Genomic DNA, 18,493 nt, shown 5'->3' on the forward strand with positions numbered 1-18,493 from the left:
GGACTCTCCTTCCAAGGCTAGTGGAGATCCAGGCTCTGCAGGAGGTCTCCGTTCAACATCAGCTGCACAGTGCCTGAATTTGGGGTACCAGAGTTTGATGCAGGGTTGAGAAGACTGCAGATGTTTCTGGTTCGCAAGCAATGTACCTTGAAATTTTACTGTGCGATGAGCAGGATTTTCTCTGGGAAATAACTCCACCTGATCTCTTAGAAATTAGTCTCCTCGCTTCTTGGAAATGGAGAAAATGTTTCTCTCTGAGGGTCCCTGGTCTGTTGCTGTGTGTCTGACTGCTACAAAGCCTGGGGCAACTGCCCTGTGGCCAGACATGGGTGGCCAGCACAAGTGTGCTACTCGGCACCGTGGGTTGCAAAACATAGCGGGGCTTCGTGAACCCAAAGTCATCCTTGATATTTGCCCACTATAATCCCAAGGCTGTGTCAGTGCTGTTCCTCCAGATCCACAGCCACTTCTGCCCAGCTCATTGCGGGTACCCACCTCTCCCTGAGAGCCAGTGCGAGGTCGCAGAGCCCCCAGTACAGGCAGGGAATTTTTGCCTAAATTTCTTTCTGCTTCTCCCATCTTGTGTGCTTTGCAGGAGGGAAGTGCTGCCCGTGGTCCCTGCAGCAAGGGGTTCCCCTGCAGCATGGCGTCATGCAGAGAGCTCCCTTGGCTCACGGACAGCACTGATTTCTTCTGCTAGAGTAACCCTGGCTGCCAAGTGAAGGCAAAACCGCTGATCCTTCTGTACAGCACCCTCAGCACCCGCCCCCAGCCACAGATTAGATCTTTCTCAGAGTCATTTTAACACGAACCTGACAAATGGCCTGCTGCGCTGCTACAGATGGTTGAGGCACCGCTGACTTTCTCTGCTGGAAGGTGGCGAAGCTTTCCTGCCCTTCTCTCTCTAGCTCAGTCATTCTGGGTGATTTACTTTTTTAACGCATCCAATATACTTTGCAGGAACTTACTAGCCACATCAGCTCATGCTGCTGGTCTATTCATCTCCGAGCTCTGGGATACTGATGAGCAGTATCTCATACTTCAAAGGATGCTAAAAATCATCCATGCTTTACTTGCTGTATGAGACTGCGTGAGATGGAGCACCCAAACCAGCCCCCTGAGCTGACCGACTCTGAGAAGGGTAAGATCAGAGGATATTTAATTAGGTTCCTAATTACAGCGGTTATTAGCTGTCATAAAATCACCTGGGTTTGGATCCCAGAGCAATGTGAACTGCAGATTTCAGAGATATGCATTGCATAGATAAACATGGTTATTCCTTTGGCTTCATCCCAACTGGAAGAATAGCAAGCTGCACTATCAACGACAGAAGATTTAACTCTGCTGTGTCATTTGTTCTTTCCACAATAAAAGCACTATAAAGAGATCACACAGGCACAGTTGGGTTCAAATACAAGTCAAGACCCACAGTATTCCAATCCTAAAGTAAATTCAAAATAAGAAAACAAGGGGAGCACCATTGGAAAGCCCATACATTACTTGAAGAAACACCACCTTACCTCTATTTTCTGCATCCCTTCTAAAAATACAGCTCTGCTGATAGGAACACACATTGTTTCTTCCACATGATTCTGACTAAGAGAGCCCAGCAAACGGGGAATCTGCTAGAAACTAGTGGAATAACTTTGAATATTAAACAAATCAGTCTGAAGTGTTTGCTGCTCATTGCTTGCCTGTTTGTTTCATTCAGGCAGATAAAGCAGGGAGAAAGGGTCAAAAATAGGCTAGTTTTCCGTGGAAAAAGAGATGCTAATAAACTTTTTCTTCATATCAGTCAATATTTCTCTTCAAAATTTGGCAGATTTTCCACAAGGATTCAGAATTCTGCAGTGGGTTCGGTCATTTTCAGTGAAAATGGACTAAAGGAAACGTTTGCTCCTCAAACATTTCTAATTTGTCCAAAATGGATTTTTTTTTCTTTTGAGATTAGGATATTTAGATGAACATACTTTGACTAGAGGGAAGGAGCACGTTCTCCAAAGAGTGATGGGGAGTTCTCTCTTACATTAACCCGTTGGCTTCTTTGGAGAGTGTAAATGGAGTGTCCGTACTGTCCGGCTGGACCCAGCTGTGCTGAGAGCAGTAGCAGAGAAAATGGAGGAAAATAATGCTCCTAATCTAACACGAATGCAAGAACAAGGAGAGTGTGAGTTGGCCAGAAAGGTATTTCAGCCGGGAATAAAAAGAAAGTTTCTGAGGAATCAGTGAGTCAAAAAACTTCTCAAACGGAGCTGGCTACGTTTGCATGGGAAGTATCCAGCGGAGCGCTGCGTTCCTAGCGATCTATTCCCAGTCGTACCGAAGGAGAGATCAGGCTGGCCAGGTGCTGGGGCATTTGCAGCAGATGTGAAAGCCTGAAATTCAAACTGATGCTAAAGTTTAGCCACAGCTTCCTGACAGCAACGTTTCTGGGGCTGAAGGACGGGATCTCAAGGGGAAAGAGAGAAACCTCATCACTGAGGTTGCTGAAAATCAAAGACAAACTGCTGGGAAGTATCCTGTAAGAGCGAGCCCTGCGCTGGCTGTACAGCCGAGCCAGGAGATGTAAGAGACCTTGCTTTAACCCTTCTGTGAATTAAACATGGGAAAGACACCTGAGCACGGCAGGAGGGGGATGGTACTGTTCTTGGCTACCAACGTGCATAGGGTGTGAGGAGCGGCTTGTTTTCTACGTCAGCCCAAAGGCAGGTAGATCGAGCACCAGCCGGTGGCTATTGCATGGGCTCTGAAAGAGCATCCAAATGCCACTCAGCGTTCAGGGGATAAGGCCAAGTCTGCCAGGGAAGGAAATTCCAGGGAGCTTCACCTGTTCGTGCGTTTTTCTTGAGTCATTGTTGCTTTTGCGGTTGAGGAGCCCGTGACTGCAGGCAGAGCAGAGTGCGGCAAGCCTCGGGGAGTGTCAAGACTCATGAAATATAGATAGGAGCCAGGCAGGCTCCACGAGCTGGGTAAATACATGCACGGTAATTGGCTCCCTCTTCAAGCAAGAAATGTTTTGCATAAGGATGCAGAAAGGGCTTGTTCCGTAAACTTTGATATGCGCACTTGACTTGGCAATTGCTGGAAAAAAATAAAAACCCTTCTCTGTGCTGGATAACCCAGCAGTAACTGAACAAGAAACTCCATTTTACACCCTTTCTCCCTTTTCACTCCAGCTTTTTTCCATCACCCACTCGAAAGACTCTTACGTCCAATGTCCTGTAGAAAGAACAGCTGATGAAAGCAGACACAGAACGGGTGCAATATCCTGATCTGAGCTATTTACCGTCTCCGTAACACCCCCAAAGAAAACATCTGTCTACCTGGAACTGGCAGGAAAAAAAGAGTTGCAGATGCACAGATCTTAGCATGCAGACAAGCCAATGGCTAAACGGTTACTATTGTAATGAACATTTGTTAAGGGTGTTTTTCCAGCTGCAAGGATACGCATGCTCACTGGGATGCTCTGAGTGCCTGCAAACCTGTATCATTGCTCCATGTGAAATTACTAAATCATAGAATGTTTGGAGTCAGAAGGAGCCTTCAAAGGTCATCTAGTCCAATGCTTATGCCATGGCAGGGACATCTTTCTCTAGATCAGGCTTTGTGGATCCTGTCCGTCCTTTGCACTTGAGCAGGATCCTGAGAGATCCCTTTATGCGCTTTAACTATGCATGGCTGGGCAGAGAAAGCCTCTGCTTCTGCAGGCACATTACATGAATTATTTCTAGACACCTCTCAGGAGCCTCTCACGCTTAACCTGATCTCCTTTGCTTGGAGAAAGCAAGATTCCCCATCCGTGGGAAGAAGAAACCTGGATGAGCACCCTGGCAAGGGCAAGGCCGTCCAGACACGAGCAAACAGGGACGGATGGATGCAAAATAAAGCCAGGTAAGAAGACACTGCACCAAAATCTCATGCAGACTGAATCTCATGATGGAATCTCACAGTGGAAACAGTCATGGCATCTCCTGCTTAAGCATTCATTTTGAAGCAGATTTTGAAAAATATTTTTGCTAACAGTGGGGATGAAATTTACCCTAAACCCTCCCAGCTATGAGCTGCATTTGCGGACAAATTAGCAATACTGTTTTGCCAGCATCTTAGATTCGACCACTAATTAACTCAGCAGCCGCTGCCAGAGTTAATCAGGGAAGCAGCTCCATTATCCCCTGCACCCCCACGGGGCAGGCGGCCACCAGCTGCCACCACCCAGCCTGCTGTAAAGGCAAGGTGAGGAGCTGCTCGTTTTGCTGCATGGAAATGCCACTGAAGCACCCGCCGGCTCCCTGATGGGGAGGGGGATGTCTGTGCATGGGTGGCCCCGAGCCCTGTACCATCACTCCCGCAGCCGTCCCTCCGCGATAACCTTTCCCACCCAGGAAAGATCCCTCCACCCCCTTGAAACTGAAAGAAAGGAGGAACCAAAGCAAGGAAGAAGCTGAACGACCGCTAGACTTACTAATCGGACAAAGTCAAAGGTTGTCTCATAATTCAGGTGCCACAGCCTCCTCCATGGGAGTTCAAGAGCTCCTTTTGGTGAGAGCAGTAGGTTGTGCACAGCAGGGCTCAGCTTCTGCCCTGAGCCCCCACCCCGCAGCCCCCCGGCTTCTGGCCTCCACGCAGCATCAAAAGGGGAAGCTAGTCCTGGGCAAGGAAGGTGCACAGGAGATCAAGACCGCTGGGAAATGTCTGTTCCGAGCTGAACGGTTTACCTGGGGAGCTTTATTGCAACTTTTGGGGGTTGGCAGACCCTGCATCATTCCCCACTTGAGGGAAAAGCCGTATAGCACCGATGTAATAGGCTGCTTTTTCTTCCTCACGTCACACACTTCTGCTGAGCCACATGGTCTCAGACGTTGCAAGCCTGCCAAAATCATAGTATTCTTTCATAGCAGGTATGAGGAAAAAACCCACAACAATGGTTATTTAAATAATTACAATCAGGACCTGCATTTTACAGTAAATTGTTTGGAGATGGAAATTTCGGATGATTTTTAATCAGATAGCTTATCTAAATCCAGTAGGAATAAAAATCTGTTTCAGAATTTGATTTTTAAATGTCAAGGGAAATATTTTGTTTTGGAAGTCTTCCAGATGGAATACTTCCCAGCGCAAAGACAACTTTTTTATAACAATTAGGAAAAAATAATTGAAACTGAACAGCTACAGTAGAGGCTCTGAAAGAACACAAAGGATGCCAAAATTATATCAAATGACTTTCACCATGAACACACATCCCATTCCAATAACACCAGTCTGGAGTTTTAATTTGATTTCAAATACGTTATGGATCAGAACCTCTGGGCTGCAGATTAATCCAGATTTGCTCAGCTGAGAATCCATCCCTCAGCCCTCTTGTGATTCTGTTCTTCTAATCAAGTACAATTAACAATTGTCACGTAACACCATTAAAAAACACTTAGGAACTGATCGATGGCTACTATAAGCTGAACTGATTAATGTAATTTTTGAAATCAAGTCTCAATTAGCTCTAAAGAATAATGAAAATGTGAACAGCAAATTCTGCTGTGGATATACCACCTTAGACTGAACAAGAAAGATAAATACGATCCCTTTTTCCCAACCATTGAAAAAATTAACTGCTAAATTCCATGTTGGGTTTAGGAAATACTGTGCAGTCCACTTAGGCTGCAAGTAGGCAGTTTTGCTTGTACGTTGGCTCACAGGTGTTTCTACAGGACTCTTCTACCATAGGATGCTACCATCTGGAATATTAAGTAAAATTATGGCAGATTTGACTGAATTTATAGATGAAAACAACCAGAAACCAGTCTTCAGTGGTGATTATATATTAAAACAAATGCAGTCCAATGCAAGGACTAAATTCCCCTTGCAGGAAGGATGGAAATGCTGCCTCTCCTTTCTCTGCCCGAACCTCTGCGTGACCCAGTGGGACCAGCATTGACCCAGCTTGTCCTTCTCCCCCAGGCTGGAGAGCTGCCTGCCTGCTGGGTGGCCTGGTACTTTGATGGCAGACTATCTGGCATCTGTGCAGATCACAGCAACCCCAAAATGAAGTGGATAACTATTATCTGGATATATTCCTACTTAACCAGATTGGAGAGATTTTTCCAAAGTTTTCCCTTGGTCACAGGACAGAAGATTTTAACATCTATTTGGGACACTCGGACAATGAAGGGAACTTTCTTTTCCAGCTCAACCACGTCTTCTCTGACTGCTCAGAGTGACTGAATGTCTTGAGCCGCTCTGCTGTGACATTCCCTGTGGGACACAGCCCACGCAGAGACCGAAATGGCTGCATCCTCATTGGGATGCAGGAAAGAAGCAATTTTATACAAACACATGAAAGCACAAATGGATGTTACCAGTGATTTTGGGACCTCCATGGGTGAATCCAGTACCCAGGTTATCCGAAAGCTGAGAGAGGCAATTGGAAATCCCGCTGATGGGGACCACGAAGGCTTGCCCCTTCGGTGCTCTGTAAGGAAGGCACCAAGCCATAAGGTTTAGGAGGCTCCCGACTGTGCACAGCTGATAAGCTGGAAAATGCACTCCACGTCCTCTCAGAAGATGAGAGCGCAACAGCGGGCCTGGCTGGGGAGCAGAAAAATGGTCAGTTTTTCTTCCTTCACCTGAAAGCAATTCAGGGTGTCTATGTCTGAGATTTGACTGTGCCACTTGTCAGTAAAGGACCTTCTTCCTCCACACTCAGCTTCCTTTTCCCACTGCTTAGTCACCCCGAGGTCTCAGGTGCCTGATGCTCCATAGAGCTCTCCCGTTGTTTACAAGCAGCCTCCCAGAAAGGTCAACCCTTTTCGTTTCTCCCTCCACCCACTTTTGGCCCCTACCCGTAATCCCAGCTCTCCTCCCACCTCTGCCTAATCCTATAACCCACGACAAATCCCTTCTCCCTCCCCGCTCTCTGCCGGCATCTCCATCCATCACTGTCTCCCCCAGGGCGACCGGGGTGTGTGGGAGGTGAGCCTGGAGCAAGGCTGCCGCGTGAACACACAAACATCAGGTGTTAGCTCCCACCACAACCAGCCTTTGAGGACCCGCAACGGCCTCCGAACACCACAGGGTCTCTCTGACAGCTCAGCCTGACCCCCATGTGCAATACCCCGCTCCCGGAGCTCCCCCACACCTTGCCTCCAAAAAGGAGTGACCCAAACCCACGTCCTAACGCTGCCTTTACGTTACAACCCACAAAGCTATTTTCGGTCTATTTATGGACAGCCATATTGAAACAGAGACTAACTGCACCAGCACAAGCTTGTCCTCACATAACTTCGTTTTCATCCAGACAGAAGCTTTCAAGCAACAGCAACCAAACCCTTTCAATATTTAATCAGCTGCGTGGCCCGAAACAGTGGGGACGGGCAGCAGCTGCCTGGCGCAGAGTGGGTGAGGGATGGGGAACGCTCCTGTCCTTGCCGAGCCCCTCTCCACCCTGAGCCTGAGCCCCCTTCGCACGCTCGCTGCGGTAGGAAGCCAGCCGGGAGCCCCGTTTCAGCCTGCCGCTGTAGCTCCTTTCAAATAGCGCGGCTTTGAAGCGCCTGGTTTTTCACTCCTCCCTTCCAACTTCTCAGCTGCCATCCAGGTGTAAATCTTACTTTCCTTCCTGCTGACGGCTGGGAAATTGCTGTGCTCAGCGCCCTGTGATTGTAAGTCATAGAATCATAGAAGCATTGCATCTTCATGGTTGGAAAGGACCTTTGAGATCATCGAGTCCAACCATACACACACACACACAAAAACACCAAAAAAAAAAAACCAAACCAAAAATATCCAACAACCTACAATCTCTGCCCTTCAGAGCATGCCCTGAAGTGCCACATCTAGACGTTTCTTAAATACCTCTAGGGATGGTGACTCAACCACCTCCCTGTGCAGGCTGTTCCAGTGCCTGACCACTCCTTCAGTAAAGTAATTCTTCCTAATATCTAATCTAAACCTCCCCTGCCGCAACTTCAGACCATTTCCTCTGGTCCTGTCATTATTCACCTGGGAGAAGAGGCCAACACCCACCTCTCTACAACCTCCTTTCAGGGAGTTGTAGAGGGCAATGAGGTGTCCCCTCAGCCTCCTCTTCTTCCATCTAAACATGCAGGACGAGCTCTCTCCCACTTCTATCCAGTTTTAAAGCAGGCAGGGTGTAAATCTCAGCTACAGACAAGGCTTTGCAGAACTTCCAGTGTGTGTTTTGGGGGGGGCAAATTTAGGCCTTTCCTAATCTTTCCCCATTCCCTTAGTGCCCGTCCCATGTGCGTTAGGGGGATTAGAGGGGTTGAAAGGACACCATCCTTCAGTGGGTTGGCTCTGCAGCATTCAACGCAGACTCTGCTTTTAGCCCGTGTGCTAAAGTGTTGCGTTAAAATAAAGCCGTAAGAAGGAGTCCCTGAACTGTCCTGCTTTAGTCGGTGGCCACGGCTGGCTTTTCAAAAACGAAAGTGTCAAAATACCAAACGCCTTCTGGTCAGAAATAGTCCACGAGTGTTTCCTACCAGAGCCCCTGAGTTCTGCACCCTCCCCAGCCCTTTGCAGCCCCCAACCCCCAGCGAGGCTCTGGCTTTTTTCCCTGCTGATGGACTGCCTGGGATGGAGATGCCTGTGATTCCCGGCACCCATGGGCACTACGCCAGGCACGGCCGCGGCAGAGGCAGCATCTCCGATGATTTGCAGTGTCTGTGCTCCTAAGAACAAAGGATCCTATCCTGCTAGCATTATAAAACAGACACTAATAACCAACCCTAAACACCCTTATCTAAAGGAAGGAAAAAAAAAAAGTGCCAAAAGCATATTCAATTAGTGATAAATAATAGATACAAGATTAATTAAAATTACTCTGCTCTGAATTCTCATCCTCTGGCTCTGAGAATGCAAAAGGCATTCCCCATATTCCCAAGGGTGGCCCAACGTCAGAACATCACCGCAGTCCCCAGAGAGCTAATGAACGGCAGCGATGATGGCAGGATTCGCTGTGGAAGCACCCGTCCCACTGGAAATGGGCTCCATGCTCCTTCCATGCTGGTCACAAACAGCCTTGACTCACCAGGAAGGTTCAGCCTCCACCAAGCCCAGCAACGCTGGGTCTGTATCGCAAGCGAAAAGGCTCCTCAGCTCCTCCTAAATGTCAGGAAAGCTTGACTAATTGCCAACAGCGCCTACACATCAGGAGAAGAAACCACCGGGATTTCTCAATCTGGGTCTGCGTATAAATCATTTAACACCTCATCTACACATGCTCATAATTAATGCACACTAGATCCCTGCAAGGAGACAGCCCTGCTAAAACATCTGTGAATTTGGGCTCCAAGTGCATGTGGCGTGGGGGCACAGGAGGACAAATGTAGCTCCCCAAGAAGCGGCTGATCTCGCTGGTGCCCACTCTGAGCTTCAGTGGAAGCAGGTGAGAGGAATTTGGGTCAGATTTCCTCCCTTGCAGTGGGCTGAAAGCATTTGAGAACCGGACCCAGTTGTTGCAGGGCTTTGGAAAAAGCCCACACCTCTTGTGGCCCCAAGCAGCCATGAACCCAAATCACCCCCTCTTCACCTTCCTCCCATCTGTCAGGGCAGAGAGAGCCCTGAGCCCATATACAGAGAGCAGAATGATCACTTTTTGTGTTTATTACATTATGAGGTGCCACATCCTTCATAATAGCCCACGTATCTCTTATTCTGATATGTCTGGAGGAATTTTGCATATTTTGCTGGATTTACAGCCCTGAGACTACAATCAGGATACAGCCATCCAGGACAGATTGTAAATTAAAAGAGCTTTTATCCATCACTATAAGTGTCCAGTGCAATAGATTCTCTGTGCCAAGTACAGACGGAAAAATATTTTTGTGTACTCCCATCCCTGTCCCCCAAACCTCACCAATTCCTTTAGTCATCATCATGGAGGGATCCAATTCAATCTGTCTCTAACCTCATATTCTGGCTGTGCTAATCCCCTGGGAACGTGCCTTAGAGGAGGATGGTAGCTGCAAAACCAGATGTCACCAGGCTTGTTTGAGGGCCATCACTACTTGTAAGACTGCTACATAAGTGAGGTTCTTCAAAGAAACCACCACCACGGCTACAGGGGTTTCTTCTGAGTGCCAAGGCAGAGGGGAGACACCAGGAGCATCACGCATGCCCAAGAAGGGCACGGGTATGAGCTCAGGAGGTCAGGAACCTGTAAGCTGCAATAATTAGAGCAGTTAAAGCTGGCAAATCTGCAGCAGTCTGACCGCCTGCTGTAAAGGGCAAGAGAAATGTTCCACGGAGGAGGCAGGTTTTTCCCTGCTGCCTGGTGGGATGTGGTGGGCGCAGTCCCTGAGACCTGGCTGTGCTCACTTGTGTCGTGTCAGAGGACCTGCCTTCAGCCACCACTGCAGTACTGGAGCTCAGTCCTCAGAGTAGGAGGGGTGTAAACCACACATATCATGTGAAGGAGCAGGCTGGCTCCCAGAGCACTTTCCCCACGGTCAAAAAATCTGCAGGGATTTTACTCATTCTCATATTTTTACAAAACACCCCACAGGGATCATCTTCAGGACAGGACTGGGAAACTCTGTGTTGAAATGGTACCCAGGGGTCTGCTGGGTGGAAATACCAGGGCTGCCTTGTCCTGAAGACACCATTCTTCTCCCTTGCTGTTGGCCTGGGAGGACAGGATGCCAGGGAGGCAGCTGCTGTGCTGGCAGCATGGTGGGAACCAGAGCTTGAACAAATCCATCCATCACCCAGTCGGGAGCAGATGAATTCCAGGTTCCGCCAAACCCATCTCCCACAGGAGCTGCCGTGAATCACAGCAAAACACCGAGTTTAACTGAAAACACTGAATCATCGAGAACCAGCTGCTGCACAGTCCTGCAGCATCTCCTGTAGGAGCCTGCCCAGCATCAGGCCTGATGCAGTCCTCATGCAAAGTCTCTCTCCTAGGCAGGACAACAGCGACCACGAAGCAGGAGAAGGGTGAAGGCATCTCTCAGATGGCTGTGTCTATGCATGGGCCATCATAAGCAATTTCTTCAGTCAAAAGTGCTGCTAAAATACTGCTTTCTGTTCTTTCCCAGCATCTCCACTGTGAATATAACATATTCTGCTCTCCTGGCTGCTCTGTTCCACCTAAGAGACAGACGGCTGCTTTCAGCTATGAGTGGGTGATCCCACTCATTATAATGATCCTTCTCATTATACAAAATGAACTCCAGGCATGAATGACTGCCGTATAAGCTGAGCTAAGCCAGGTCATGACACCCCAAATCTCTGGCACATAGTCTACACGACCCTCAGGGCTGTGGGGTGTGGGAGCTATTCTGCTCATGCCCTCCCTTAAGAACTGGGAGAAGAAAACACAGCTGAGCACATCTCAGCACATCCATCTTTTCTGTTTTTCTGGGGCATCTTACAAACCACCGTCAGTATCTATATCTTACCCACATAAGGGAACAGATAGCTTCAAGCTGGTTGGACACAGGGCAGTTCTGGTCTGGAAGCCACGTTGGCCATATCAGCGTTTATTATTTGGTAATTTAGATTATGGACCAGGACTGCCTCACATTTGAACAGTCAGGTACAGGCATCTTGGATCTGCACCTGGCTTCTATTAGCTAGTTCTGATGTTGACTGGATCTTGGACTTGAAGAGATAGTCAACTGCACTACTCACTGTCTCCATGTCACTCACAACTTTGTAGATCTCTAACACATCCCTCTATATCTATAATCATATCCCCAGTTTTGTCACACCAAGGTGAGCAGAAAACATCTCTGAAAACCTGTAGCCCCTCCACTTCAATGAGGCAGATTAGAACACCATAAAGTACTCCCACATTTCAGACACCTCCAAGCAAGAAAAGCCTTAATTTCTTCTTCATCCCTGGCATTAAGGCAGTTAAGAACATGCCCAGGTAAGCTATGTCACCTTAGACATGGGAGAACCTATAGTGTCTAATCATAAAGATTCTCTAGGATAGTACTAGAAAAAGAGAAGATTCGTCCTCAAAGTGACCTGAACTTCCTGGCTCCCTCACCCTGGCTTCATTCTCTTTCATAAGAGGTTCTTCCCCCTCTTTTAACCCAACTGCTCTTTCGAATTCAACACAGCCAAGGAAATCTGCAAGGCCACCTTGTTCCCCTCTTCCTTCTCCCCACAACACCAGTGGGTTTCTACTGACATAAACGTGATCACAAAGTCGTGACTGCATGGGAAGAACAAACAGGCTGAGCAGATGGGTTGTGCGGGAGGAAGCCCTCATTTAAAACGCAAATAGCTGGTGGTAATTTAGCAGATGTGGTTAAGAAAAATCTGGATAGACAAGCATGAGGTGACTGGATTCCAATTTCAATCAAATAATGTGGAAGTTTCCCTGGCAAGGAAAGGTTTCATCTTCCATCTCCTTGATTACCTTGTCTTGAAGAAATAATGACAGTGATGCCAAGTGTCTTCACAGGAATGATCTGGAGTATTCTTCATTTAGGATCTCATATGACTCCCTGCCCTACCAAATGTTTTTTGTTTTTTTTTCACAAGGTAAATCCATCCTTTATAGCCCAAATGTGTGTGAGAAAAGACTAAAATTCAGTTAGAAGTCATAACACTCATTAATTCTGTAGCACATTCAATTCTGTTTCCATCCAGAGGCAAAGACTTTAGGATCTGTCCTTTACTTCCCCGACATCAAATCAGCAACTCTCAGGAAATATCTTTGGGATGCTATAAAAATCTGTACATCTAGCTTATTGTAATATTCATTTGGCCCTAGAATTTCATCTTGGCAGATGTACCAAAATTGCCACAGATGGGTATGAGGATTTTCTCTTTATAAATATTACAGAGCCATTAATTAAGCAGGAGAAATTAACCCTTCCAGGCAGCACTGCAGCAGGGAGCAGCAAAGCGCGGCCACCACCACCCAACGTCTCGGACTGAACGTGGGAGAAAAGTCACGTGCACACAAACACTAAACTGACAGCAAAGATACTCTGACATCAACGTTCCTGCAGGTTTTAGAAGACATTTCAACAAGAAAAGCAATTCATGTAAATTCCTGGTGCTCGGAAGAGTTTTTCCAGGAAACAGGGAATGAAGGATTTTCAACTTTTGAAACAAACCGTGGGGTTTCAGTGAGAGGAAGCAAAAGCTCTCCTCTCTAAGAAGATTTCCCCACACATACAACCATCAGTCCCCCCAAAGACAACAAATTAGGCAATTCCTGCACTCTCTCCTCCTTGCACAGCGCACTTCCCTGTGTTCATTTCACCCACTGCTCGCCAGACACAGGTTTAGTACAAAAGGTTGTCACTCTGAAACACAAGCGAAACAAAAATCCCAGCCAAAACTTGCTGCTTAGGAAAGGAGGATCTTTGTCTTTAGATTTAATGTAACCGGTGCTTGAAACTTCAAGGTTGCTCTAGAATTAGCACAATAACCAGAGTGCCCCACTCTAAGTGTCACAGTATCTAACATCAAAGAGCAGGAAATGCGTGAGTTTTCAGCAAGTGGAGGTTTCTGTATGAATACATCATGAGAGGAATATTTTCATAACCAAATCATCTCTGCAGTGTTCTCCAGGAGTAGTTTTTAACTCTGCCTGCCATAAATACATCCAGAAAGAACTTGTTTTGGTATCCCCAAAACAAATTTTGCACCAGTTTTTGGGTGGAACACAAGGTCTGTCAAGAAGGTCACAGCTTTGTACCTGTCAGCAAAATTGCCAAAGCTTCATCACTGTATTTTTCCTTTGTTTTTAGTCAACAGAGATACGTTATGTACAGACCTTTGCAGATTCAATACAGCCAGATTGCAAAGGCTGCTCTCAGGTTTATTATTCCCTGATCCTCTTTAAACTAGGGCCCTATATTCATCCCTAGTGTAAGAGCTCTGCTGTCTCTCGACTTAGAAGCAGGACACCCATTTTGACAGTCCCGTGGGATAAATCGACTCGCAAACCTCTCATTTAGAGTAAGCTAATGTCCAGGACATCAGAAAGCTCACTGTCCAGGAGTGTGTAGTCCAGCTAGACCCTCTTCCCTCCAAACATCTTTATCTGCAACTCCCTATATATCAGCTATTCACAGCACCTAGGGGACCGGTTTCAGGGAAAAATGCAGTTAGACTTCATGACGGAGACAGTCGATCAGATAGAAAAGTTGAGGGGCTTCATGCATCAACTTAGGGGCAAGAATTCATGAATGACCTTCCAAAGCTCCTGCAGTGAAGACCGCAAGGCAGGAAAGGCAGCATTCAGGTAGCCTAGAACCCATGGAGAGCACCGCTGGTGCTTGGCCGTGAGCTCCGAATGTGCCCCAGACCAAGCTGGAAATCACGTAGGAAAAAAGAGAGCGGGCGATGAAACCGCATGCGAGTGAAAGCTGCTCCGACTGCCTAGGCACACACATTGTCTGACCTGCTCAGCTCCCAGCCCCTTGCTAATAGTAATTAAATTGCTTTGATGAGCATTGACCCCTGGAAAAGCTTCAGTACAAACCGATCGGGCTCGATTGGTTTTGTTTCTGTCTCTTTTTCAGCTCACTTCCCTTTGCTTTTTACCCCGTTAAGCCTTATTACTTTTGCATCCGGACCGATTGTCCAGAAAGGGACCAAAGAGAAAAGCATCGCTTACCAGAACTAGGAAATATTTCATCACAGCCGTTCACCAGCCATTTCCCCTCTTTCTAGCCCGCGGAGCTGCTCCTGAAAGGGTCCCCCCTTTCCGCTAGGATGTCACAAGCCGGAGATTAGAAGTAAATGCTCTGCAAGCCAAGCCGATCATCCCGCTGCGACCGCATCCAGGTACTGAAGCACGAGCAATGGAAAAGTCCATCAGCCGGCAGAAAACAACAGGCGCACGCACACACATCTCCCCCCCCAGCCACACAGCGATAGGAGGGGGGGAGGCTGGAGGCAGGAGGGAGAGCAGATGGGAGGGGGGTGGCTCGGGGGAACCAGGCAGCGGGAGATACTAACGTGACAGATGTGTTGACTTTAAGTTAAACAGGAAATTGAGGATGTTCGACGCAGGGAGGAAAAGACACGCTAGCTCACGTTAACGGCAAAGACTTTCCCCGGTCTTTCCCTTCTTTGCTTTCCCTCTTCTATCCAGGTTTTCTCCGGTGATTTCTAGCTCTAAGCTCACACAGAAACAAGCTCTGCCTGCGTTGCCTGGGCAAGGCAGGAGCTGCAGGGCCAGCCAAGCTCTTTCCCTTCCTAGGAGTGAGTTTATTCCCGCTTCGACTCAAATTCCCTTGAAGTTATTTAAATAGCGTCCTGTAGATGATGTGAGTAAAAGTGGGAATGCTGAACAGCAGGACGAGGCTTTTAAATTCTGGGCAGGGTTCTGGGCAGGGGAAAATACAATAGGGTCGAAGTCCTGATTTAGTTTATGTAGGGTAAGCAGCAGAGAGTAGAATAAATTGATTTAAATGCAGGGAAAACGAAGTGCCTTGGTGCACTTGGCTTCCCCATGAATAAACCTGACTTTTCAGCAGTTCAGACAAGAGTGACAAGGTTGGGTCTGGGGATGGCAGCTGCACTGTGAGGGTCCACAGGGTTGGCATCCAGGGGGATATAACTCCAGGACAAAGTGACAAGACCTCCAGGCAGCAGCAAAATGCAAAGGGAATTGGGGAAATCAAAACCCTGCACTGATCTCTTAGTTAAAGCCCAGAAAGCAGAGCGAAGGAAGACAAACCACACTAGTTTTGAGACAGATCCCAGCTTCTAGAGATGAAGGGAGGAAAAAGTGGCCCCACCACAAACCCAGGTACAGAAAATCAGCGGTGCCAGCTGTCTCAGTCTTCCGAACAAGGACTTTGCTCCTACTTCAAAAGCAGATCCCTCCCTTTTCCTACTGCCTTTGGCACCAGAAGGAAGAGCTCCCATGGCATCCCTGCAGAGCTGGGGGTCAGCTGCAGCCTGGCATGGCACAGCTCAGCCTTCCTCATTCTTCTCCCCACCACAGCTTTGTCCCAAGACCCACATGCAGGGTGACAAGAATGTCTCCTCTATGGCATGTACAAGTCCCCAGCGTGAGATTAGTGACAGGACTTCTTTTTTCTAGCAGCTGCCCACTAGGTAAAGGACAGAAATCTGTCTTCTCTACGCACAGGGCACTGGCCCCATGACTGTGAGTGAAATACTCAGGTTTTGGTGCCATCCAGCTAGCCTCCCTCCTCACATCCCATTTCCCCCGCACCCTCACTGTCCCTGAGCTGTGTTATTGGCCTCCCTTCAACATTTTAATGGAGTATTGACAGTGATCCATTCGCACTCCAAATAGATGAACCTGACTTACATCCCCAGAATCGCATTTGCAGAGCCAGCCCAAGCCACTGGGTTTGGAGCATCTTCTCAGATGTATCGGCTGCAGTTCAAAAACCATCCCTTTTTCTGCTTAGAGAAACAGCTTGAAGAAGTCTGGCGAGGATATTACACTTTGGAAAACCGTGGCTTTGGGTCTCTTGTCCCTCCTCCTACCTGCTGCCGCACTCCCTCGTCTCCACAATTATTTATAAAGCTCCGTGTTCTTTCCTAATCGGAATGCCATAGTGTTCCCTTTCGCCTTGCACGTCACTCGTGTGTCACTCTGCGTCTGGGCCCGCGGTGACCCCTCGGAGGGCTTGGCGAGGCTGGCAGCAGCCAAATGAGTCATCAGCAACCTGCCTGCTCCCCCCTCACCCCCTCCCTCCAGCCACTGCCCCCCTGGTCCCCACTGAGCCAGGCTGCAGCAGGGGAGGCTGGGGGGGGAGTTTAAAGCAGTCTAATCCCCAGGCTGGATAATTCACGGAAAGAGGATTACCCATTCTGTGCAGAGCCCTTCCCTAAATATAGACCAGCCTTCCCCTTGCACTGCAGCCCGTGTGGCATGGAGATGTTGTCCCTGCACTGGTTCCCCGTCCCGTCCTCTGGGGGTGACTCTGCTCTTGCTCAAATCCGGGACAACCCGGTTGTAACCGTGGAGTTATGGTGTAATAAAACCGAGGTTAGTAAAGCAGAGATAAGACTGTAGCTCTGTGAAAGCCAAGAGGATCATGGCAGGCTCATCCCCAGAAGCACATTTTCTCCCCAATAAACTCCAGACTCCTTTGGTGGGGTCAGGGAATACACTGTCCTACTCTTAATTTGGAAACCAGGGTCACGGTCCTGAACGACAGAGCCTGACAGCAACGCGCTGGGAGGGTAGAAGGGTTAAGTGCTGAACTGGGATAATCCCGTGGCAGGTTGGAGCAGAGGATGGAGACCTGGCTCTGCCGCCCGCCCTCGGGGCTCCCCCGGCAGGTCACCGGGTGCTGAGCTGACCCCACTGCCGGAGGGGACGGGTGTTTGCCAGGGAGATGCTGAACAGGAAAAGCAGTAGGTAACGTGTTACCTTCCCTCCTTGCCCTCGCAGAAAGAGCGATAAAGCTCGGCAGCTTCCCAGCAGACCACACGTCCCTCCTCGCCCTTCTCTCGTTTTCCATCTCCAGTCATCTTCCTCCTCCTCTGCCCCAGATGGTGAAGTAAGGTCTGACACAGCCACCGCAGGCCCCCCTTTCCTACAGTGTCCTTTTTTTTGGCTGTTAAAGTCCTTATGGGACTTTTAGTCACCGTAACATTAAAGCATTCATTAGCACGGGAGTAATTCCATAATCTTTTCAGAAGAGAACAATTTCGGAGGTTCAGCTCATGAGCTGGAAAATCAATTTGCCAACCTGACAGAGCAGCAAGCGGATTTTCGAGGCCGGCTTTGGCTTCCCCAGCAGGACTGTTAGCAATCCCAGGACTTCACGGCCAGCCCAGGGAAAGGCCACCCACGACAGCTCTGAGCAGAGGAGGGAGGACGCGGAGGCTGGCACTCAGCGCAGGAGAGGATAGGAGCCGGGCTCATGCTGTATCAAGAGCAGGCTGTGCTTCAAAACCCAGCCCTGCCTCACCAAGTTTTGTCCAGCATTGAGTTGTACGGGTGGGACAGCACGACCACCGATCACAGGGGATTTTTTTGCTTTCTTCATCTCTCCTACTTCATTTTACCAAAAGCAATGCTCCCAGCCCAGAGGTTATTACGAGCAAGAATGGGATGCGTCTTCAGCATCCTGCCTTTTCCCTGCAGACACAGGCTGGACCAACTCCTGTTTTGAAACTAAACTCACGTACCCCCTGTAGCAAATACCAGATCGTGTGCTCTTACTTTTATGGTGGGATTTCTCACATTCATTTTGACCGCACTGTCGGAAGTTGGTGCCCACACCCTACCTGCAGACAAGCAGCCGCATTTCCAAAGATCATCTGCATGTGGAAGGCCACTTTTTGGGGAGCACCCTGCTTCAGCACCCGCAGGTTGAGGGGCTGTATCCCAGCCTGGCACAAGGAGGCACAAAAGCTGGGCTTCCACCGCCAGCTCAGCTGCCTCAATCGATAGTTTTCATTCAGGGATGTTCCAGAACATAAATGGGTGTAAATGGCCTCGTTACTTCATGGGATAGACCTCTCCTAACTGGGCCAGCTGAACAGGAAGGCTGTCTCCTGTCGGCTGCTTTCT

The 18,493-nt window shown here is 48.5% G+C and overlaps 1 protein-coding gene across 2 annotated transcripts in view; it reads right to left on the bottom strand.

Moving 5' to 3' along the window:
- The window catches only part of SV2B (synaptic vesicle glycoprotein 2B), a 68,006-nt gene that overhangs the window by 47,177 nt on the left and 2,336 nt on the right, over positions 1 to 18,493 (bottom strand). Inside the window, exon 1 of one of the 2 annotated variants that reach the window (XM_074600739.1) lies at positions 14,600 to 15,088. The exons of the other annotated variant lie outside the window; for it this stretch is intronic. The gene's annotated coding sequence lies outside the window, so the exon portion shown is untranslated. Of the gene's footprint in view, positions 1 to 14,599; positions 15,089 to 18,493 lie in introns of those variants that run through there. 2 annotated transcript variants of the gene reach the window in all.

Source organism: Larus michahellis, chromosome 9 (genome assembly GCF_964199755.1).
Source record: "Larus michahellis chromosome 9, bLarMic1.1, whole genome shotgun sequence".
Taxonomy (NCBI): Eukaryota; Metazoa; Chordata; class Aves; order Charadriiformes; family Laridae; genus Larus; species Larus michahellis.